The 23,899-nt window shown below is 46.5% G+C and overlaps 1 protein-coding gene across 1 annotated transcript in view; it reads right to left on the bottom strand.

Moving 5' to 3' along the window:
• TMEM67 (transmembrane protein 67) overlaps nt 1-23,899 on the bottom strand; it is a 959,807-nt gene that overhangs the window by 720,158 nt on the left and 215,750 nt on the right. The gene's annotated exons all lie outside the window — the stretch shown is intronic.

Raw genomic sequence — 23,899 nt, forward strand, 5'->3', positions numbered from 1 at the left:
CATGGGATAGAGAGGGAAGTGACGTCACCTGGGAAGATGAAAGCCTAAATCAGAGGCTCCTTCTTCCCTGAAGGCCGCCCCGCTCCCTCTAGTGTGCGGCAGCGGTGCAGTGCGGCAGTCGGCGCCTGAGCGGCTGATCAAGCCAGGATCCTGCCTCCTACCTGTTGGAGCGCGTCCGAGTGGTCCCGGGGCAACGGCGGTTCGGCGGCTTGTCGGCCTGCCTCCCCCACGTGTGGCACACGCGGCACTGGCTGTCCCAGTTTCCTGGCTGGCGGAAGAGCGGAAGTGGGCGCTGATGTCTGGTCCGGGCCGAGCGTGTCCACTGCAGAGCACCCCAGCATGCTTTGTTTGACCTGGTGCTGCAGTGGAGAGGGGGGAAGAGCAAATTGGGCAACTGCAGGGAGTGCATTCAGCGCTGATTGGAGGACCAGGAGGATCCCTGCCTCGGCAGCCGGCACATTGAGTTCTGGCAGTGAAGGGCTCAGTCTTTGGAAAGGGCAAGGGTTTGGCTCAGACCGGGAGGGCTGGTTGTGAGTTTGGGGCCTCGGGTGCCCCGCCATCCTGCTGGCGAGCGGACCTAGCCACGCCTGCTTGCCCATGAGCGTCCCGAGTGCCGAGAGCCTGGGAGATTGCCCAAGTGAAGGGGATTACTGCCTCACCCACCCTGTGAGCCGACCCCCTATATTCACACCGACAGCAGCTGGGCACGTAGGATGTCCACCAGGAAGAAGTTGGACAGCTACGGATTTGCGGGGAAAAAGCAGAGTGCCCCGAAAGCGGCGGCAACTAGTCCGCCATGGGCAACTGGGATGGCGGTGTCGGAGGCTGCTGTGGGGGATGGCATGGATCTTCCGGATCGACCTGGCGGTGATATGCAGGGAGGCTCCATGGAGACACAGGACTCCCTTAGGGAATTGCTGTTGGACATTCGTAGAGAACTGCAGTCCCTGCGTCATGATGTTACCATGGCCGTAGCGGATTTAAAACGAGATCTGGGAGAGCAGGTGAAGCGGCTGGATGCGGTGGAAGCCCATGTCAACACCATGACTGAGGACATTATTGCCATGCAGCAGGCGGTGGCCGGGGTCCGAACGGAGGAGGTGGTGATATGGGACAAGTTGGAAGATTTGGAGAACAGATCCCGACGGTGTAACCTCCGAATCCGAGGGATGATGGAAGAAAGTGCCTATCAGGATGCCCTTCGGATGGCTTTGGACATCTGTACGGACATCCTCACCAGTGCTCTGGCGGGTGAAAGGCGAGTGCCGGAAATTGAAATAGAACGAGCTCATCGGGCTTTGGGACGTCCAAGATCTAACTTGCTCTGAGACATTGTTTTGTGCTTAAGCAGCTATCGGGTGAAAGAGGACATATTTCATGCTGCACGGAAGCAAAGGGATTACAAATGGAATAACTTGCGGGTGAACATTTATCAAGATGTGGTGGCAGCAACTTTGCGCAAGTGGAGGGATCTGCAAGCGGTGACCACCTATCTCCGCAGAGAGGGCCTCAGATATCGGTGGCTGTACCCATTTGCCTTGGCGCTGACAGTGGGGACTGCGACGAGACGGGTCCATACGGTGGCGGAGGCCTGGTCGGTGCTGCGGGAACTTGGTGCTCCTAACCTTCCTGAAGGGGATCCTCCCAGGGAGCGAGTGGAGGAGCAGGCTGGCCTTTCTGGATAGCAGCGGCAGACCAGAGGAGCAACGGCCCGGATTGCAGGGAGCCATAAACCTCCAGGTCCACCCCCATGAGAAGACTGCTGGACATTATTGTTGGTTGGGTTGATCTTTGCAGTATCCTTGTTGTGGGTCTAGGCTTGGAGGTGGGCGGGGGGAGTGAGCTCTTGTATGGGTTGCGGGATCGTTTGGGAGGTCTGTGAGAGGCCGGGTCATAGGGATCCGGGAGAGCTGTTGTGGGCAATACGTTGCATGTATATGATGTGTTATTGAGATGCTGGGGGAATGTATTGGAGTGGCTGGGGTGGTGGAGTCGCTTCTTTCTCAGGGATCTTGAGATCTGTTTGGATGGTCTCGAGAAGTAGTTTTGGGTTGGGTTCTGGGGGCGGGGATTGCGTGTGGTGGGGGTGGGGTTGGGCTTTGGGTTGTGGTGGGGGGGACAGTATTGCCTAGTATTGGCTTTGGATGGTACACTGATGCACTGGTGGGGCCTGGTCAGGGGCTGGGGTGTCCGGGTCCTTAGGATTTTGAGGGCGGAGTATGTGGAGTGGTTAGTGGTAGTGGATCCTGGTTAATTTTGTTACTTGGAATGTGGGGGGATAAATTCCCCCATCAAACGCTCAAAAATTTTACAACATTTACAGCGACATAGGGTGGGTGTGGCCTTTCTCCAGGAGACCCATTTGAATGCTCTTGAACACATGAAATCGAAGCAATGGTGGGTGGGGGAGTGTGTTGCGGCATCTGCTAAGGGGAAACACAGGGGGGTAGCGATTTTGTTCTGTAAGGGCTTACTAGAGAATCTACAAATCTTGGCCAGGGATGGGGAGGGTAGGTATGTGCTCTGTCGAGGGGTGATTGCGCAGCAGGATATGGTATTTTGCTGTGTCTATGCTCCTAATGACTGTGATCCGTCTTTCAATGCTAACTTGATCCGCTTGTTGCTGTCCTATGCCCAGATATCCCTGGTTGTTGGGGGGGACTTCAACGCTGTTCGAGATTCTAGTCTGGATTGCACGGGACCGGGGGGTGCTCAACGTCGGGCTGGGGAGAGGGAGCTCCAAAAATTTAGTGATAACTTGGATTTAATCAACCCCTGGAGGGTACTGCATGGCTCCAAGAGGGATTACACCCATATGTCCCGGGTGCACGGCACGCAGTCTTGTTTTGATTATATTTGGGTAACGGAACAGATGTTTCAGAAGTTGGAGCGGGCGGAGATCGGTCCCTATACAATTTCTGATCATGCCTGGGTTCAGGTGTCGTGGCAAGCTGGAAGGGGGCCTCTGGGGAAGTGGCGCTGAGTTTTTCCACTAGCATTGTATAGGGATCCGAACTATAGGGAACGGTTGCTGGGTACCTGGGCTGAATACAAGAGGCATAATGCTCACGCGAAAGGGGACCCCGTCTTATTTTGGGAGGCGGCGAAGGCGGTGTTGAGGGGGGATATCTTAAGTTACAGTAGTCATGTGAAAAAAGCTCGCGATGGGGAAATTTTGCATCTGGAGAGGAAAGTAGCTAGAGCCCGGAGACGGTATGGCCAGACTGGTGACCCCAGGCACAAACAGGAATTGATGGAGTATCAGGTGGCCCTCAATCCCTTACTCCATCAGCGGGCCCGCAAATCCCTTGCTTATTATAAGTACCAGCTTTATAAATATGGGAATAAGGGGGGGGAACTACTGGCCCGCCTGGTGTCTAGCAGAACAGGCCCTCAAAGGGTTCAGGCCCTGAGGAACGAGCAGGGGGCAAGAGTTACCACTGATCCGGAGATTGGTGACGTATTTTTTCGTTATTTTAAGCATCTCTATGCCCCCCCCCCCCCCGTCAGAGGACAGAGTGACGGTGGGCCTCTATTTGGATGGGATACCATTGCCCCATATTTTTGAGACGGACAGGGAGCGTCTGAACACTGCAATAACACCGGAGGAAGTGTATTGGGCAATAGGGAACAGTCCTCTGCTGAAGGCACCCAGTGAGAATGGTATGCGCATCGAATTTTATAAGCTTTTGGGTGAGGAGTTTGTCCAGCCCCTCGCTCGGATGTTTAATGTCATGGTTGGAGCAGAGGCTTTACCGGAGGGTATGAATACGGCACGCATTTTGCTATTACAAAAACCGCATAAAGACCCTGAAATAGCAGGCTCCTACCGTCCTATTTCTTTATTGAATATGGAGGAGAAATTGTTAGCAAAAATTTTGGCAAAGCGGCTGGCTGCTGTGCTTCCCTCCCTTATCCACGAAGCTCAGGTGGGCTTTGTGAGGGGTCAAACCATCGCTAAAAATGTACGAAAATTGTTGCTGTCTTTGGAACAGCGGGCAGCGGGCGATCTCCCATTGGTGCTGGTTAGCTTTGATGCCGAGAAGGCGTTTGATACGGTGCGGTGGGATTTTCTCTATGAAACATTGGCGGCCTATGGTTTTGATGGTTTTTTTGTATCGGCGGTGCGCACATTGTATGCTCTTCCTCAGGCTAGAATAGTGTTGAAGGATTTTGAGAAGGACCTGTTCCCAATTTCTAGGGGGACGAGACAGGGTTGCCCCTTATCTCTGTTGTTGTTCGTGCTCACTCTGGACCCCCTAATCCGGGATATCCATGCGATGCCATCTATACGGGGGATTGATATTGGTGCATCATCCTTTAAATTATCGGCCTTTGCGGATGATATCTTAGTTCACTTAATGGATCCTTGCCCTTCCTGACGGCCTTGATGGACTTGTTCAAAGAATATGGAGACTTTGCTGGGTTCCACTTGAATTTGGACAAATCGGAGGCGTTGGCATCCTCTGCAGCAGTTCAGGCCCCATGGGGGACTGAGTTCCCTCTTACCTGGGCGAAGGGACAGTTTGTGTATTTGGGGACTTTGATGACTATGCCGGTTCACCGTTTGTATCGCCTTAATGTGGATAAGCTTCAGCAATAGACGGATCTTTTGCTGGATACCTGGAGCGCCTTGCCCCTTTCTCTGATGGGGGCATTTGTATGGTTAGGATGTTCATTTTTTCCAAATGGCTCTATGTACTGCAGACTTTGCCGCTCTGTTTGCTGAAGAAAGATTTACGCACTCTTTATAAAGGAATTTCTCACTTTTGTTGGGCGGCCAAGAAACCAAAATTGCAAATGTCTCAGTTGCTGGGGAATTGGCGGAGGAGGGGAGGGGTTGGGCTTACCGGATATGAGGGTTTATAATTATGCGTGTTTGCTTCGCCATTTGGGAGATTGGGTGAATATGACAAGTAGTTACATCCCTCTTTGGATGGAACGTGAGTTTTTTGCTCCTTATGATGTGTTTGCGCTTTTGCATAGTCCACGGAGGGCCTTGCCCCCTTCTCTCCGATCCAGTATAATATTTAGAGCATTGCAAGCGGCCTGGAGTTGGCTTGTGCAAGCCCTGGGTGGGGATTTGACGGTTACTAATCTCTTGCCCTTGCGGGGTAACCTGACCTTCCCTCCAGGACGGGACTCCAGAGAATTCCTGTCCTGGGGAGTGAAAGGGGTTTCTCATTTAGAACATATTTTGGGGGATGATGGGGAATTGTTGGCACGTGCAGATTTGCTAGCTAAGGTGGGGGAGACCTGGGGCGCGCATTTTGCGTGTCTTCAAGTGAAGCACTAAGTAGGATCCCTCGATAGAGCAGAAATGCGATTACATATGGGGGCCAGGCTGCGGGAACTGTTTGCTCAGGAGGAGGGGGTGTCCATCTCAGTGTCAAGCATTCATGCTAGCTTGCAACAGTTACAACCAGCCAAAGATTACCAGAACATCCGGGGTAAATGGGAGGGGGGATTGCAATTAATTTGGGGCAATGGGATGTAGCCCGTACCTTGAGGGCGACGCCAGGGGTTACCTCATGTGATTGGTTGAGGGAAACACATTATAGGATGACATTACGTGCATATTACACTCGCACACAGTTGTATTATAGTGGGGGTCTCCCTAAACCACTGTGTCATAAATGTGGGTCAGGGGGACACACTTTGGGACATGCCTTCTGGACCTGCCCTATCATCCAGTGCTTCTGGAGGCGTATAATCTCTTACATGTCCGGGTTGATTGGGAGAGCCCTGCGAAGTACCCCGGCTCACTTTGTCTTGGATTTGCCAGAGGCTTTTGGCCACTTGCCTATGGGGAATCGGGCTCTGTGCAGGAAGATGAGTTTACTGGCCAGGAAATGTATTCTTCAATGCTGGACGGTCCCTGACCCTCCGGCGTTTTGGCATTGGCGGAACCAGTTGCATCAGTTGGCCATCTGGGAGGCGCGAGATGCGGGAGGGGCTAGGAAGCGTAAGTTGTTGTTCCTGAATATTTGGGAACCATATTTGCAAGATTTGCATCCAATGGGTCGTAGTGCGGTATTAAGATGGGTGTCCTAAAGTGGGTGCTTGAATAGTTGGGCTGGGAGAGTACTGGCGAGTATTGGTGGGAAGTACCTTTGGGGTGGGGGGTTTGGGGTGGGATTGAGGGGTATGGGTAGGTTATGGGCTTTTGCTATGGACAGGGTACAGGGGATTTAGTGGTGGGGGAGTGGTGTGGCATCTTCGGGGCTCATCAGAGTCCAGGGCCTCGGAGTGCCTTTCTGCTCTCCTTCCCATGCATGCTCTCAGTGGTGTGCGTGGGGGGGGAGTTTGGTTGATATTCCTCTTGTTTTGTCCTTGTATGTTATACTATTTATATGATGCATATTTGTTTTGTATTGCGCACCTTTGGGGTGCCTTGCTACTGTGTTCTTGTTGTTTGCATCAATAAAAATTGTTTGATCCTTAAATCTATCCGCCTTGGGATAAAGTTGTGCCATGGCCCGAGCACATTTCAAGGGACCTTCTGGAGTGTCCCAGATGTCTATAAGAATCCGAACGTCAGGATGATCAGGAAAAGAGGCAGGTCATTGGCTTGGTGGGAGAGGCTCTGGGAGGCTTGGGGCAGCATTAGGTTGTCCTTAGGGACACAGGAGTTCCAGGGGTGGCATGGGGGCCATCCCTATGGCAGATGGGGGGTTGGGGGAAGCTGGGTATGTGTATGGTGCTGGTGGTTGTTTTCCTTTTCTTGTCTACCGAGGTTTTTTTGTTCTTATTGTCTTTATTTTCATTTATGTTGTGATTTGGAGATCTGGCTGGGGGAGGGCTCTCCTGGGACTCGCTGCTCCCCTAGGCATTTGGAGTTCTTGCTCACCTGGTGGAGTGGTAGATCTGGTGGGTCTGAAGGCTGGTATAGCCTCACCGTCTTTCTACTCTAACATTGGTTTCATCTTTGCTCTGAGCCTTTATGGATCCTAATGGTTAAACTCATTTCTTGGAATGTTAATGGGGTTACTTCGCCTGTTAAGAGACAAAAGATATTACACACCTTGAATCGCCACAAGGCGGATATTACCTTTTTACAGGAGATGCACCTGACCTCTCAGAAATATAAGTTTGCTCGCTGGTGGGTGGAGAAGGTTCGGAAGGTGGTGGGCGTAGACACAGTGCATCAGAAGGCTGGGGTTTTGATTCTTTTGTGGAAAACCTTAGATGTGATAATGAAGGGTGTCTATGCGGATCCGCTGGATGGTTTGTGTTGGCTCATGTTAATTTGGACCGGGAATCTGTTCTCCTCTGTAACATCTATGTGCCGAATGTTTGTGACAAAGTATTTTACAGCAGTCTATTTAAGGCGTTATATAAGTATTCTGGTGTGCCGCTGGTGTTTAGGGGTGATTTTAACCTTGTACATGATCCCAGTTTGGACAAGTCAAATCCCCATCCACAGGATTGCCTGGATTCCTCCAGAGGCGTTCCATATCTTTTTTCCTCCTTAGATCTGGTGGATGTCTGGTGCACTTTGCACCCTTGGAAATACGAAGATACTCATTTGTCATGTGCTCATGGCACTCAATCTCGGATAGATTATAGGCTTTTGTCGACTAGCCTTTTCTCTTCAACGAGAGCAGCAGGGATTGGTCCTTATTGTGTGTATCTGATCATGCTTTTATTTGGAGCACGTTGGATGTCGGGTTTGGAAGTGTGGGCACCCACAGGTTTCCGCCGGCATTATATAAGGACCCTGGTTTTTATGATCACCTGCTTCAGAAGTGGACGGATTATAAAATACACAATGCAGGCCATCTGGATGATCCGGTTCTATTCTGGGATGCGGCCAAGGCCATGTTACATGGGAAAATTATTGCATATGCCAGTTTCAAGAAGAAGGCTCGGGATCGGGAAATATTACGCTTGGAAAAGCAGGTGAGAGCTGACTGGATGTGGTATGCTTGTCATCTACCCCTCTGCGCAGAAGTAATTTGTTAGCCTCCCAGGCCTCTTTGAATGAGTTGCTGCAGGCCCATACTACTCGTTCTCTTCAATATTTCAAACAACAATTCTATTTACACGGTAATAAGAGTGGACAGCTTTTGGCTAACTTGGTGCGCACTGTGGATGGTCCTCGGCGGGTACTTCTGGTGGTTGGGGAGGGGGTGGGATCGGTTAGCTCGGATGCTGAGATTGTAAAAGTTTTTCGCATGTTTTACCAGAGGTTGTATGCACGGTCTGATGAGCCAGATCTGCCGAGTGACCTTTATCTGGATAATATTCCCACTCCTCGTGTGTCCGCTCTTCAACAACAACGGCTAAATGCGCCTATCTCAGCTGAGGAAGTAGCTTTGGTAATTCAATCTAGTCATCTATTGAAGGCCCCGGGACCTGATGGTTTTCGCACTGAATTCTATAAATTGCTCTCGCTGAAGATCATACCAATCTTGGCTTCTACCTTTAATGTTTATGTGGAGCAGGGGTCCTTGCCAATGTCACTGTACGAAGCTCACATTGTGTTGCTTGTGAAACCGGGCCGAGATCCTACCTTGCCGGGTTCTTACCGCCCGATATCCCTCCTTAATTTGGAGGCAAAATTTTTAGCAAAAATTCTGGCTAATAGACTAGCTCAAGTTCTCCTCGTTAATTATTGATGATTCTCAGGCTGGCTTTGTCAGGAACCGACAGGTAACTAGAAACATTCGATGTATCTTAACTTCCTTAGAATTTGTCACTTCCCGTGTGCCTTCTCTGCTGGTCAGTTTTGATGCAGAGAAGGCTTTTGATAGAGTTTCCTGGCCTTTCCTGTTTGCTACACTACACCACTATGGTTTTGATGGGTTCTTTTTTGAAGCAATTTCTGCTCTTTATGCTTTCGGTGGCACTTTGGTTTACTTTCTGAGTCCTTTCAAATCCAGAAGGACACGCGGCAGGATTGTCCTTTCTCTCCTCTCCTGTTTGTTCTTACCCTAGATCTGCTGATACGGGATGTTTTACAGAATCCTGATATTAGTGGGGTTCGCATTGGTCAGGTGGAATTTACGGTCTCGGTTTTTGTGGATGATCTCCTGGTGCATCTTACTAATCCGGTTATGGCCTTGCCTGCTCTTTTGATGGTGATGGCTGAGTATGGGGATTTTTTTGGTTTTCGGCTGAATCTGAATAAATCTTTGGCTCTCCCGACATCTCCAGAGGTCTGGGCTACTTGGCCGGAGATTTTCCCATTGCGCTGAGAGGTTAGGGCCTTTCAGTATTTAGGTATTCAATTAACATCTTTGGTCACTTCACTCAAACAGACTAATTTACACCTGCTTCTTGATTATACTTGTAAACGGCTAGATAGTTGGAAATTTTTTCCACTCTAGTCTATGGCTGCATACACCTTTTTAATATGATTATTTTTCCAAAATGGCTCTATGTCCTGCAACTGTTTCCTATTCGTCTATTGCGAAAGGATCTTCAGGTATTTTAGCAATTTCTCTCTAGGTTTATATGGAGTGGAAAAAAAACGCAGATAGCGTTTCGTTATTTGATAGGGTCTTGTTCTAGGGGGATCATGGGTGTCCCCAATATGCAGAAATACAATCAGGTCTGCTTACTTCGTTATCTTGGGGATTGCATTTTGGAAGATGTCTATACCTATTTTGCTTATGAATAGGCTTATTATCATCCTTAGCATTTATCTTCTTTGTTGCATGCTCCTCGGTCTTCTCTTCCTTCTTCCTTATGCTCCAGTCTATTATTGGGATCTCTATGTGATATCTGGAAGATTTTGGTGTTGGGCTTAGGAGGGCGGCCGACCAATTGCCTCTGCAAGGGAATCTCCAGTTCTTGCCAGGTCGCTCTTCGGCTTCTTTTCGACGATGGGTCCAATTAGGTTTGACTATTTTGGCGTATGTACTAACCCCGGCCGGGACTTTTCCCTCTTGGCCGGTTTTTCAACTTAGGGAAGGGGTTCTGGCCACTGATTTTTTTTTTTTTTTTTTTTTGCTTATCTGCAACTGGACTACTATATCCATTCTTTACAGGCGGAGGGCTTGCAGATGGGTTTGGGTGATCAGCTTCGCATCTTTTTTGCCCATTTTGAAGATGGGGGCTTTCTGTTTTGGCGCTGCATAAAGCTTTGTGCTTGTTGGTTCCGCCTCAATCTTGGGACTTTTTACATGCTCGTTGGGCTCAGGAATTAGGTCTACTGCTGACGAATTAAGATATGGGAGGTCTAATACATATGCTAGATGTAATTTACTTAGATTTCAGCAAAGCCTTTGATACGGTTCCTCATAAAAGGCTGTTGAACAAACTTGAAGGGCTGAAGTTAGGACCCAAAATGGTGAACTGGGTTAGAAACTGGCTGTCGGACAGATGCCAGAGGGTGGTGGTTAATGAAGTTGCTCGAAGGAAGGAAAGGTGAGTAGTGGAGTCCCTCAGGGTTCGGTGCTGGGGCCGATCCTGTTCAGTATGTTTGTGAATGACATTGCTGAAAGGTTAGAAGGAAAAGTGTACCTTTTTGTAGATGATACCAAGATTTATAACAGAGTAGACACCGAAGAGGGAGTGGAAAATATGAAAAAGGATCTGCAAAAGTTAGAGGAATGGTCTAATGCCTGGCAACTAAAATTCAATGCAAAGAAATGCAGAGTAATGCATTTGGGGATTAATAATCGGAAGGAACCATATATGCTGGGAGGTGAGAAGCTGATATGCATGGACGGGGAGAGGGACCTTGTGGTGATAGTGTCCAAAGATCTAAAGGCAAAAAAACAGTGTGATAAGGCGGTGGCTGCTGCCAAAAGGATGCTGGGCTGTATAAAGAGAGGCATAGCCTGTAGAAGGAAGAAGGTTTTGATGCCCCTTTACAGGTCATTGGCAAGGCCACACGGAGTATAGTTTTCAGTTTTGGAGACCGTATCTGGTGAAGGACATAAGAAGACTTGAAGCGGTCTATAGGAGTGTGACGAAAATGATAGGAGGCTTGCGTATGAGGAGAGACTGGAAGCCCTGAATATGTATACCCTAGAGGAAAGGAGGGACAGGAGAATATGATTCAGACATTCAAATACTTGAAAGGTATTAACGTAGAGAAAGGAAAATGGTAAAATCAGAGGACATAATTTGAGGTTGAGGAGTGGTAGATTCAAGAGCAATGTTAAGAAATTCTACTTTATGGAGAGGGTGGTGGATGCCTGGAATGCGCTCCTGAGAGGTGGTGGAGAGGAAAACAGTGACTGAGTTCAAAGAAGCGTGGGATGAACACAGAGGATCTAGAATCAGAAAACAATATTAAATATTGAACTAAGGCCAGTACTGGTCAGACTTGCACGGTCTGTGTCTGTATATGGCCATTTGGGGGAGGAAGGGCTGGAAAGGGCTTCAATGGCTGGGAGGATTTAGATGAGCTGGAGTAAGTTTTAACAGAGATTTCAGCAGTTGGAACCCAAGTAAAGTGCTGGGTAGAGCTTTGGATTCTTGCCCAGAAATAGCTAAGAAGAAAAAAATTGAAAAAATTTAAATTGAATCAGGTTGGGAAGGTTGGATGAATCATTCAGGTCTTTATCTGCCATCATCTACTATGTTACTATGTAATTAGGCAAATCCTGACTGTTTCTGTCTCTGCTGAACTCTTGGAATGTCAATTTCGGATGTTACATCAGGCTTATTTCACAAGGGTTCAACTGTACCATTCTGGTTTGGCAGACTGAGATCAATGTGAGAAATGTAACACCATCCCCAAGTCCTTCTTTCATGCTTTTTGGAGTTGTCTGGTGGTCAAGTCTTTTTGGAGGCGGGTTGTCCAATATTTGGAGGGTTTGTTGGGCCGCTTGATACCCTTCACTCTGGTGGGGTTTCTTTTAGATAAATCTGAGGCCTTTCAATTTCCACCTGGTGTAGGCAGCTTATCTCTGTGGAAAGCTGGCTTAGTGGCTAAGAAGGTTATCCTGACGGAGTGGGTGTCGGATGGTCCCCACTCTTATTAGGCATGGCGCAATTGGCTACATGCTTTCAAGCTGGTTGAGAGGGGTTGGGTGCAGTGTTCCCGCTAAGCTGCGCTGGCCTGCGTTCGCGCACAAAATATTACATCGCAGCGCAAAGTTTCTCTTCACAGCGCACACACGCGTCGGTAAGGTAAGGGGACGCATTGGGGGGATTGCACTTCCCCACAATTGCCATGCTTCGGTTCCTCTTCTTCCTTCCTTCCTCCCCCCCCCCCCCGCGGGACCCTGCGGCACCATCAACTCTTACTCCCTCTAATGTCGGCCCTGCAGCTCCAGACTTCCTCGCACCTTCTCCCCTCCCCCTTTGGATCGCTATTATTTTAAATGTTATAGCCGCGGAGCTGTATCCATCAGTGGAGATGTCTAACCTCGGCCTGCCCCGGAACTCTTACTGCAACAGTGACTTCCTGTTCCTGCCTAGACGGGCGGCTGCTGCAGTAAGAGTTCCGGGGCAGGCCGAGGTTAGACATCTCCACTGATGGATACAGCTCCGCGGCTATAACATTTAAAATAATAGCGATCCAAAGGGGGAGGGGAGAAGGTGCGAGGAAGTCTGGAGCTGCAGGGCCGACATTAGAGGGGGTAAGAGTTGATGGGGCCGCAGGGTCCCGCGGGGGGGGGGAGGAAGGAAGGAAGAAGAGGAACCGAAGCATGGCAATTGTGGGGAAGTGCAGAGCTGCAGGGAAGAGTGTTGCGGTACCCAGCTGGAGGGAGAAGGAAGATGAGGGAGGGAATTAAAGGAGATGCCAGGGCTTGGAGCGTAGGAGGAAGGTATGCCAGTCTAAGGGAAAAGGAAGGGGGAGATGTGAGAGCATGGAGGGGGAGCGAAAGATGGAAGAAAAGGAAAGGAGAGAGATGCCAGAGAATCAGGGAAGGGGAGATACCAGACTATGAGGAGAGGTGTGGGAGAGGGAAGGCGAGGAGAGAGATGCCAGACCAATGGGGTGAAAGGAGAGATGGAAGGGGGAGGCATACAGTTTCTGGAAGGGGCATAGAAGGACAGAAGATGCCATATAGGGGAAGAGAGACGGCAGACAGTGGATGGAAGGAAGAGAGTTACAAGAAGATGAGGAAAGGAGAAACCACAGAAGACAAAGGTAGAAAAAAATTTCTATTTATTTATTGCTTTAGGAGACATGTGTCACTGTTTCTGTGAAGCATTGTATGCAGAGTCCAGCTTCTTGCTGGTTCAATTTAACCTTTGTCTATGTATTTTTATTTTATCCCCCCTTTTACAAAACTGTGAAGTGTTTTTAGCACCAGCCTTGGTGGTAGCAGCTCTGATGCTCAGAATTTTATGAGCATCAGAGCTGTTACCTCCGTAGCTAAAATCCACACTACAGTTTTGTAAAAGAGGGAGGGGTTAGTTTGTGATTACATATTCCTTACTAGGCGAAGGTGTTTTCTGTGTTCTGTGTGTTCGAAAGACATGGTTTTCTGTTAGGATTGACGGTGTAGGATTGATCTGTGCTGGTCTGGCTTGTTTAGTTTTACAATGGGTGTATTGATGTACTGCTCACTGCAATATGTAAGATGCTGCCTTTTCCTAGGTACTCATGTGTGACGTGTGGTTTGTTACTAAAAATCATGTTTTTCTTACAGATGGGGGGGGGGTGCCAAAAAATGATGGGCCCCGGATGTTACATATGCTAGGTACGCCACTGTATGTAAAGATACCAGAAAGCTGGCGTAGCAAAAACTTCTAAGTTTTGAGTATTTAACCCTCCCACAATCTCACGGGCACTCGTTTCAAGTTTATTGAGATTTTGATTTAAACGCAATATCAAATATTTTCAATGCGTATAACAAAAATAAATTTGGGGAAATAAATAAAACCATTTGAACCAGTGTTCCCGCTAAGCTGCGCTGGCGCACAAAATATTACATCGCAGCGCACACGTTTCTCGTCACAGCGCACGATCGGAAGAGGCGTACGGCAGATGGCAGGGCGGCGAGAGGAGAATCGGGCGAGTTGGCTCATAACTTGCTGGCGCCCGATATTTTTGGCTCACGGTGAAAAAAGTTTGCTCACAACACCCGCCCGCTTAGAGGGAACACTGGTTGGGTGCATGCCTCTTTTCAACAGTCTAAGGGCCAGATTCACCAACCTGCCCGATCGGGCCCGATCCGGATAGATCCAAAGAATTCAGCAAAGTAAAATATGCAGATGGGGCGATCAGAAGAACACCATTTGCCAGAACGGATCGCTTTTCTGCGATCCTCACGCATGTACAGACCATCTGTAGATGGCCTGCACATCCCCGTCGGAGCCGCAATTTTTTTATTTTTTGTTTTTTCCTTTTACTTGAGCAGTAGTGGCTCGTGGCCAGTAGGGGGTGATATCTATGGAACAGTAATGGAATGGACGTCAGGACATGATAGTGCAGTATTTTTGTGGAATTTTTCTACAAAAGAGCCTGTTTTTCGTATGATTTTGGGTAACTCTAGTTAGATACAAGCATATGTGTTAGTTAAGGCCACACCAAATAGAAGCATACGAAAAGTTGGTGAATAAAAATCTGAATATGGATGTAACCAAGGCCAGAAAAACACACTACAGATTAATATTAAGGGAAAGCATAATAATATTCTTTTTATGTACTTTGCTATTAAGCTAGATTATCAAGTTTCAAGTTTCAAGTTTAATACAGATTTGATTAATCGCTTCATCTAAATTCGAAGCGATGTACATTATGATAAAATTGCAATGTAAAAACAAAATCATAGAAGATAATACAAACAAGGTTAATGACAAATTTGACAAAACTGGAAACAAAAGGAAAATATAGGGAAGAAGTTACAATTTAAATAAGGTAAAATAAACATATAGGGAAGGCACATAAGGGGAGGGTAATGATAATAATTTTAATAAGATAAAATTTAAAAGGAAGATAAAAATTGGAAGTGAGACTTGAAAGAATAACTTTAAGAGTTTCTCATGATTATTAAAAAGTCACTTAGGAGCTAGTTAGTTTATGAATGCATCACTAAACAGGAAAGTTTTTAGTTTACACTTAAATTTATCTAAATTAGTTTCTTCCCTTAGATAGCTCGGTAGAGAATTCCAAGTCTGGGGAGCAGTGACTGAAAAAATAACTGACGACGCGTATTTATTATTTTTAGCGATGGAATCGTTAGTAGATGCTGTTCGGCAGATCTTAAAGTTCTATTAGCTGTATAAGGGATTAGCAATTTGTGAATGAAAGCTGGAGTTTTATAAAGAAGTGATTTAAAGGTGAGCAAGCTGAGTTTATATATTATTCGATGAGCCACCGGAAGCCAATGGGCTTCCTTAAGGAGAGGAGTTATGTGATCAAATTTTTTTGCTTTATAAATAAGTTTAATGGATGTATTTTGTATTATCTGTAAGCGTTTTATTTCCTTTTGAGCTATACCTTTGAACAAGGCATTACAGTAATCTATCTTTGAAATGACAAGTGAATGAATGAGGATGTTTAGAGAATTGGCATTAAGGAACTGTGATACAGAGCGGATTTGTCGAAGCCTGAAGAATGAAGACTTAATAATACTACTAATATGGTCGTGGAAGGAAAGAGAGTGATCGAAAATAACTCCTAGTATTTTAATGTTGTTTACCTCTTGTAAGGGATGACCCTTAATAGAAATTGGGAGGCTAAGTTTGGGATTATCCTTCCAAGGAAAAAGTAGTACATTGGATTTAGTGATATTCAATGCAAGTTTATTATTGTTTAACCAGTTATGTATTTGTTCTTATTTTGTATTGATTACTGATATGTCAGAGGGATTATTGGTATCAATGGGGTGCAGAAGTTGAATATCGTCGGCATAAGCGAAAACATTAAAGCCGATAGATTGACATAAAGTCAACAAAGGTGCAAGAAATATATTAAATAGAAGTGGAGAAAGTATAGAACCTTGTGGGACACCGTTTGTAGTAGGGAAAGTATCAGAAGTTGAATTATTGAAAGAAACGGATGAAGAACGATCAGAAAAGTAAGAGTGAAACCAAGATAAAACTTGGTCTGTGATACCAATTGATTGGAGCCTAGTTAGTAATAGCTCATGATCGATTGTGTCGAAAGCAGCCGAAATATTATAATGGAAATCAGGATATACCTGACCTCCATTTTGAGGTAGTGACTTCATTTTGGGTTCTCTGTCTTTCTGTATTCTTCTGTTTGATTACTCCATTTTTGTGTTTAGCCTGTGTCCTTTTGTTCAGAGTTTCCCGCTCCTAGCCTCGTGGTTCTAATTGATACCAGATGTGCCTTAGGCTGGCTAGGAAGAGCATATTAGATTATGTATCCCAAACTGAGATATAACTTGCTTTGAGTATGAATGGAATTATGAATGGAGAGGCCCCTGAACCTGAAAGTGAGTGATTATGTGTATGGATGTGTATTGAACAAAAGAGTGAGTTTTGAAAAACATATTATATATATATTTGCAACCTAAAGAAATTCAAAGGAAGCCTGAGCACAACATCTGGAAATGGTTAAGTTAGATTTGAAGCTGTCAGGTTTCAGGGAGAGGGGGGAACAGCACCTCCTTTTCCTCCAAGGCTGACTAGTTTTCAACACTTTTTTAGGTATAACATGAAACTTAGTTGTTCAAAGCAGGCTGAGAACATTTCAGCATCTTGCCTGACACATAGACAAATTGTCTGAAATAAGTTTTAAGAATGACAAAAAGAATACTGGATATGTTATAAAATGTATATTCAGAAATGAATGTAAACAAACAAATGTAATTTCTGAAACTTTTAAACATGTAGAGAAATTTTCTTTGTCTAACTTTAAAGACCATCTCTGTTTTTGGTTGGCCCATGGGCCAATGATGTCATACTAGACTAGACGGCGTGCCGTCGAAGGCGCACGTCTAAGGCGCGTGCACCTTAGCACGCGCCTTTGCAAAGCGACTGCAAACGACTCCTGAACCGGCGAGCCCGATCCCCTCACCCGGATCCCAACAACACCCAGCCTACTAACAACTAGGCTGCCATCTCCTCTCTCTTCTTCTCACGTTGCTCTCTCTCGCTCTTACGGGAGGCCACGGTGATCTGAAAAAATTCAAGCAAACCTGTTGGGCATCGCGCCGGAGAGAACGACGGGAACCAGCAGGTACTGCCAAAGCCACAGAGGAGACCCCCGGCCCGAGTCGTGAGGAACGTGAAAGCACTGCTCCGCCCCTCTCCCGACACAGCTCGGTGGACCACATACCACCAAGAATCGACCCTGCTCAGCCGGACACCCCTCCCTAACCAGCAGGAACCCAACCGCGAAGCACTTGCGGGAGACACCCGCACAGGCAGCCTCCGATACCAGCCCACCGACCACAGAACCTGCCCAGACCACTACAGTCACAGCCCCAGCACTCCAACAAAGACTCAACCGTCTCAACCCAAAAAGGAACTCCTTCCCAGACAGATCCAACAGCATCGACGCCGGGTCTCGTGGATAGAACCCTGATACCCCCAATCCGGATACGTTTTACTGTCACAAAAAACTCTAATGTATAACCCTGCCAGACCTATACAGATCATAGCACCACTGTATTGAAACCACATTGTTTATCCTTGTTACATTCCTTAACCTTCAGGACAGCTTACAGGAATATACCAAACCGCCCTCTGACCCACCAATATAGAAACCCCAACTTCCGTTTTTTCCCCCCTCACAATGGCCAAGCCAAATACACAACAATGCGTAGCTCTACTTACACTCCTCTTGCTCTCTTCCAGGCTCTGCAACGCAGACAACTCCAATGCATCCCCCATACCCATCCACATCAAGCTGCACCGATCGGTAAAGCCCAGAACCACTACATACACTCTCCACACCACACAAGACCACCCACACGCCCACTTGCCCAACAACCCCCCCCACCACTACAAACCGACCAAGTCCCACCCAAAAAAACTAAGAACCCTAAAAAAACTGGCGTACTCCCACTACTCCCCACCCAATCACACCAACCACCAGTCCCTGCAGGGCTTTTACCTGAATATCAGATCTATGAGGAATAAATCCACACTAATCAAAGACTGGCTAACTGAAAACAACCCCGACTTTGTCCTTCTCACAGAAACCTGGCTGCTTTCAGACAAAGACATCATTATTAAAGATTGTCTTCCACCAAAATTCAAGATACTCTCCCTAGCCAGAACATGGGGAAGAGGAGGAGGACTAGCAATAATCTTCCGAGACCATCTCAATGCTTCCGTTCTTAACACAACCTCTTCACCTAATTCCGAAATGCTAACCATCGCCCTAGCATCAACATCTCTGCCCTCCTCACTAACCATCACTCTATTTTACATACCCCCCAAAAAATGGACCACGACCAAAGACGACTTTGCTGAATTACTCCTTACCAATTCTCTAACAAGCCCATACAACCTACTGTGTGGGGACATCAACATACACCTCGAGCAAACTGACCAACCTGAAACCGCGGACTTCTGGTCACTGCTCTCACAACTAGGCTTTGACAAACACCCCCCGATCAAAACCCACCAAAGAGGACACCAGTTAGACCTGGTAACTCTATCCTCCAAGGAACAGACCAATCCCACTTTTTATTGGAAACAAGGCAACTGGTCAGACTCCTTTTGGTCCGATCACCGCCTATGCAGCTTCACCATTGGATGCCAACTTAAACCCCCTAAAAGCGAAAAAACAAGAACAGTCAAAACCCACAATACCAGAGGAAAGATTGACCCAATGGAATTCTGGTCCCACTTCGAAATCAACACCAATCCAATAGAAGATACGGAACAAATCATGACCTCCTGGATACAAGATAGTACCAATATACTAAACGAGATTGCCCCCAAAAAAACCCGCAGAATAAGAACCCCCAACCAAGAAGGCTGGTTCGATTCTGAACTGCTGCAATGCAAGAAGGACCTCAGAAAAGCCGAAAGATCATGGCAAAAAACCGGAACGCTAGAACACAGACTGGCATGGAGACAAAAATTAAAACAGTACAAAACCCTCACTAATGAAAAAAGAAAAAAATTCTACTCCAACAAAATCGGTAATCCTAATACCAATAGCAATAACCTCTTCAGATTGGTAAATGATCTTTACAACATAGAAACCTACACAAACCTACACGAAGAAGCCACCTTAACCGCCAACACCCTGGCTGACTTCTTCAATACCAAGATCCAAAAAATAAGAACAACTCTACCAGCCAGCCCCAACCCCCTCGAGCTCTTCCCCATCCTCACAGACATGAATCCACCAAACCCAGACCCGGGAGCCAAAGTCGACCTTAGTTGGAAACAGTTCGCAATAACCGATTGGCAAACCTTCAATACTTACTACAACAAGTATACTCACTCCTACTGCCATCTGGACACATGCCCACCAAAAATCATGAGAACGGCCCCCCCCCCATTTCAAAGCAAAAATGATGACATGGGTTAATTACCTATTATCCAAAGGTAACTTCCCATCGGAGCAGGGTCAAATAATGATCACCCCAATTTTAAAAAATGAGAAAGAACCACCAAACTCCCCTTCTAATTATAGGCCGATCGCCAGTATCCCCCTATTTACCAAAATAGCGGAAGGGCTGGTAAAAGCGGAACTTTCCGCATACCTTGAAAAATTTAACATTCTAAGTGACAACCAATCAGGATTTCGGGCGGACCACAGCACTGAAACCATCATAGCCTCCCTTCTCGACCACCTCCTCACACTCTTCAGTCAAGGCTCAAGTGCCCTGATCATACAACTCGACCTGAGCAGTGCTTTTGACCTGGTCGACCACACCATTCTCCTGGAATGCCTAGCGCACATAGGCATCTCAGACCAGGTCCTCAATTGGTTTCAGGGGTTCCTACAAAATAGATCATACAAGGTACTCAAAAATAACTCTTTCTCATACTGCTGGGATAACACCTGCGGGGTCCCACAGGGCTCCCCCCTATCCCCCATCCTATTCAACATTTACCTTGCCTCACTAGGTAAACTCCTACACAACCTAAATCTCAAATTCTTCATTTATGCAGACGATATCACAATAACCATACCATTAACCAACTTTTCACAAGAACTACTCGACCACATCTCAAACACTCTCAACCAGATAGAACTCTGGATGCTTTCATTCAGACTGAAATTAAACCCAGACAAAACAAAATTTTTTCTAGCCTCCCCCAAAGATAAAATTAAGGAAACCACAATTCAACTAAAAGGAAAGACCTTCCCCCTTGATCCGACCATAAAAATTCTGGGAGTCACGCTGGACAAAAACTTATCTCTAGATAACCATACCGACCTCATAATTAGGAAAAGCTTCTCGGTACTTTGGAAACTCCGCACCATAAAAAAACACTTCTATGACAATGCATTCCGCCTACTTGTACAATCCTCCATCCTCAGCATCCTCGACTATTGCAATATCATCTACCTTAACGCCACTAAGAAAACTACCAGGAGACTAAAAACAGTCCAAAATACCGCGGTGCGCCTCATCTTTGGCCTAAAGAAATGGGAACATGTCACCCCTTTCTATCACCAACTACACTGGCTACCATTTGAATCTAGAATTCTTTTTAAATTTGCATGCTTCTGCTACAAATCGGTTAACGGCTCCTCCCCAAGTTACATAAACACACACTTTAACCTCTACTGCAGCAACAGGACATCACGGAGAACTCAATTGTTCGCCTTCCCTTCGCCTAAACACTGCCCTCTCAAAAGATTCCTGGATAGAACTTTTGCCTTCCAAGCAGCCAAGTCGAACCCATGGCTAGCTCAGATGATACTCGAGACCCCCACTTACCTATCATTCAGAAAACTACTAAAAACGTACCTTTTCAGCAAACACGACCCTTAATAACCCATTCACCTCACATGACACTTACCCCACCGCTGCCCCCTTCCTCCTTCACCAGTCCCTCCCTCCCCCACTCTCTACCTCCCCTACCTAGCTCGGTCAAACCTGCAATTTCTGTAATATTGATGTAAACCTGCCCTCTTTGCAGACAGTTAAGAATCGCTGTAACTTCACGGCTGACTGCGACAAATCACTGTAATTTATCGTAATTCAGCCTGCAATTTTCTGTCAAAAATTCTTCTAATTATGCTGTAAATCTGCTTCTAATTTTGTAAACCTACTTCTAATTTTGTTGTAAACCTGCTACTCAACGCTGTAAATCTGCTTCTAATTTTGTAAATCTACCTCTAATTTTGTTGTAAATCTGCTATTCAATGCAGATCATTTGCTAATTGATGTAAACCGCCTAGAACTCACTGGGTATGGCGGTATATAAGAATAAAGAATAATAATAATAATAATAATAAAGGTATATAATGGGGAGCTGCGAAGTATTGAGCTGAGTTCGTTATCAGAAGGCCAGCATTTTGGCAACAATAACGACCTCCCACTAACGCAACTGTTAACGCAACTATTCTATCGAGTTTCATAATGAAAAAATAAAAACAATAAATAAATAAATAATTATATTTTGGTAAAACCTTGCGTTAGCATCATTTTCCATGTTTTTTGTTATTTTTCACACCTTGATTGAAAGCTAGCAGCTTAATTGGCAACTGCAGTTTTATGAGTGCACAGGCGTCCAATGCCCATGCTCATACTGGACCTTTGGGCCGGCATAGATTTTTTTTTTTTTTACTGGAACCCATGGTTTTAACCTGCTTAAGCCCGTGGGTTAAAACTATGGGCTTGCACTGCGGGGAAGGGTGGGAGAGTCGGGGCAGGCAGGCAATCAGGGCAGTTTGGGGCAGGCAGGCAATCATAGTAACATAGTAGATGACGGCAGATAAAGACCCGAATGGTCCATCCAGTCTGCCCAACCTGATTCAATTTAAATTTTTTTTTTTTTTTTTTAATTTTTTCTTCTTAGCTTTTTCTGGGCAAGAATCCAAAGCTTTACCCGGTACTGTGCTTGGGTTCCAACTGCCAAAATCTCTGCTAAGACTTACTCCAGCCCATCTACACCCTCCCAGCCATTGAAGCCCTCCCCTGCCCATCCTCCACCAAACGGCCATACAGACACAGACCGTGCAAGTCTGCCCAGTAACTGGCCTAGTTCAATATTTAATATTATTTTCTGATTCTAAATCTTCTGTGTTCATCCCATGCTTCTTTGAACTCAGTCACAGTTTTACTCTCCACCACCTCTCTCGGGAGCACATTCCAGGCATCCACTACCCTCTCCGTAAAATAGAATTTCCTAACATTGCCCCTGATGTTAGGAAATTCTACTTTACGGAGAGGGTAGTGGATGCCTGGAATGTGCTCCCGAGAGAGGTGGTGGAGAGTAAAACTGTGACTGAGTTCAAAGAAGCGTGGGATGAACACAGAAGATTTAGAATCAGAAAATAATATTAGGGCAGATCAGGGCAGCAGGAGAGTCGGGGCTGCAGGAGGCATACGGGGCTAACAGAGCAGAAGGAGACATAAACATAGAAACAAAGAAGATGACGGCAGAAAAAGGCTACAGCCCATCAAGTCTGCCCACTCTGCCTACCCACCCCCTGTCTATGCCCTAATGACCCAATTTCCTTATCTTGACCCTCGTAGGGATCCCACATGGGTATCCCATTTATTCTTAAAGTCTGGCATGCTGTCTGCCTTGATCACCTGCATTGGAAGCTTGTTCCAATGATCAACCACTCTCTCTGTGAAGAAATACTTTCTGGTGTCGCCATGAAATTTTCCGCCCCTGAGTTTGAGCGGGTGCCCTCTTGTGGTTGAGGGTCCCTTGAGAAAGAAAATAGGAGGGCGGCAGAAAGCAGGGCAGCAGGAAAGGGCTTGAATGACTGGTCCTCAGCAGTCGCTTGGGAGTGATCGGCCAGCCCATTCAGTGTTGCAGGGTTTTGGTTTGTGAATTGGGTCCCTGCTTACTTTGCATGCCATTGCCCTCATTTGCTTGCGCAGATCGGAGGATGGTCAGCAGAGAGATAAGTGAATCAGGCCGGAGGGAAATTTGGTCGCTAAGGGGTCGCAAACCGATCGGTACACAATCTGTTTGCTTTGTGAATCTAGCCCTAAGTTCATTTTTGCGAGTTTGGGGCCCTTATATTTATTCTTTGTCTCCTAGAATCCGTAGTATGATTCTCAATACCTTACGAGTCTGAGATGATTTGAGCGGTGGGGGGGTTGGCAGCTCTGGGGTTGCCTTTCTCCAGCTGTGGATCTCCTTTGTCTTTTTCGTCATTTTATTTTATTTCTTTGTTCTGTGATTGTGTTGTTGTGTTTGTTTGACTCTTCGCTTGTTCTATCCTATTTTTCTGGGTGGGGGTGGGAGGAGTGGTGCCGAGGGGGGGGGAGGCCTTGCCTTCTATCTCTCAGGGCTCATAAGAGTACAGGGCTCTGTTTGCAGTGTTTCCTAGACAATTTTGTTTGGGCCTCTCCCATTGGGCAGGGTTGAGCTTTTGACTTTTTGCTGGTTTTATTATATTGCTTGCTGTTCGATCTTCAATTTCCTGCTTTGTTCCATGTTCCTGTACTTCTGTCCATAGTATTGGTTTAGTGGGGCAGCTGCCCTTTACCTCTGTATCACCTTGATTTGGTCATAGCGGGGACAGTAGATTTTGGGAGTTGGGTGGGATAGGTGGATTTAGGGGGGTGGGAGTTGGCGGCTTTTGTATATTTCTTGAACAAATGTTGTTTTTTCTCCTGCTTATTTAATAAAAAATTGTTTTCACTACATCTCTAAGCTCTCTTCTCGGTTTATAGATCTGAAAAAATTCTTGTAAGATCTTTGGGGAAACATGATACAATGTCTGATGTATAATTGCAACAATCTTAAACTGCACTCTTTGTTACTCTGTAGACAACCTGGGCAATGCGATGTTGAAAAAGCTCCTCACGAGCAGCACTATCAGATTCCTGGGCAGAATATAAATCCGTATAGAATTTCACAAACTGCTGCGTGATAGCCTGGTGGTTAGAATGTGTGATGCTCTGCTTGTCCT

The sequence above is a fragment of the Geotrypetes seraphini genome, chromosome 2, assembly GCF_902459505.1.
Source record: "Geotrypetes seraphini chromosome 2, aGeoSer1.1, whole genome shotgun sequence".
In the NCBI taxonomy this organism is placed as follows: domain Eukaryota; kingdom Metazoa; phylum Chordata; class Amphibia; order Gymnophiona; family Dermophiidae; genus Geotrypetes; species Geotrypetes seraphini.